This window comes from Bradysia coprophila, unplaced genomic scaffold (genome assembly GCF_014529535.1).
Source record: "Bradysia coprophila strain Holo2 unplaced genomic scaffold, BU_Bcop_v1 contig_138, whole genome shotgun sequence".
In the NCBI taxonomy this organism is placed as follows: Eukaryota; Metazoa; Arthropoda; class Insecta; order Diptera; family Sciaridae; genus Bradysia; species Bradysia coprophila.
This window is the reverse complement of record NW_023503409.1, coordinates 8,265,979-8,266,863: the sequence shown is the minus strand read 5'-3', so window position 1 is coordinate 8,266,863 and position 885 is coordinate 8,265,979.

Below are 885 nucleotides of genomic sequence, written 5' to 3'. Positions count from 1 at the left end.
CTGTAGTAATATCAAGAGAAAAATCATGAAATTTTTCTCGGAGGATTTTAGTCAAATAAAGTGTTAGCGCATAGCAAATGACCTCAGGACTCCGGAACAGTAATTAGTTTTTCAATCGGACCAATATTTGCTAAGTGATAGGAGTTTGAAAAAATGATATGATCAAGTGGGAGCGGACGGTTTTCCAAACTCATATCGCGCAGCAAATATTGGTCCGATTGAAAAACTAATTACTGTTCCGGAGTCCTGAGGTTATTTGCTATACGCTAACACTTTATTTGACTAAAATCATCCGAGAAAAATTTTATAATTTTTCTCTTGATATTACTAACACTGGATCTGATATATTCGTTGCATAGCGACGCGTTTTTGTACTGATAACGTAAAAGAATAGTTGACGATAAAAAATGACTGCCATAGTACCGTTCCAGATGCTGTTCCAGCTGTAGAGCCCCCGGAAAGAAGGAAAATATCTGCATTTTCGCACCAACTTTTTTCCAACACTTCTGTGGGCTTGCAGCACAAAAGTACTGGGTTCATTTATATGTGGAACGATAGTGGGTGAGGCCAGCTACAACACCCCATACTCAGTTTCGTTGAACATCGAAGCTGCAGAGAAGGCGGACTCTCCGAACATTCACTGCATTTTTAGTCATAACTCTCGTGGATGTACTCGCACCAAGCGGTGCGTATACTCTACCTGTAGGTCTTTCCAAGGCCGACGTTCGAACAACATTACAACAATTTAAAATCATTTTTTCTTGAGTTATTGTTGAAAAACTGTTTTCGGTACCCTCTGACATATCTTAATTTTTGAACGCTTTTCACAGAAAACAATTTTTTTTTTGAAAAAGTGAAAGATACTAGTTTCCTAGAATTGAAAGA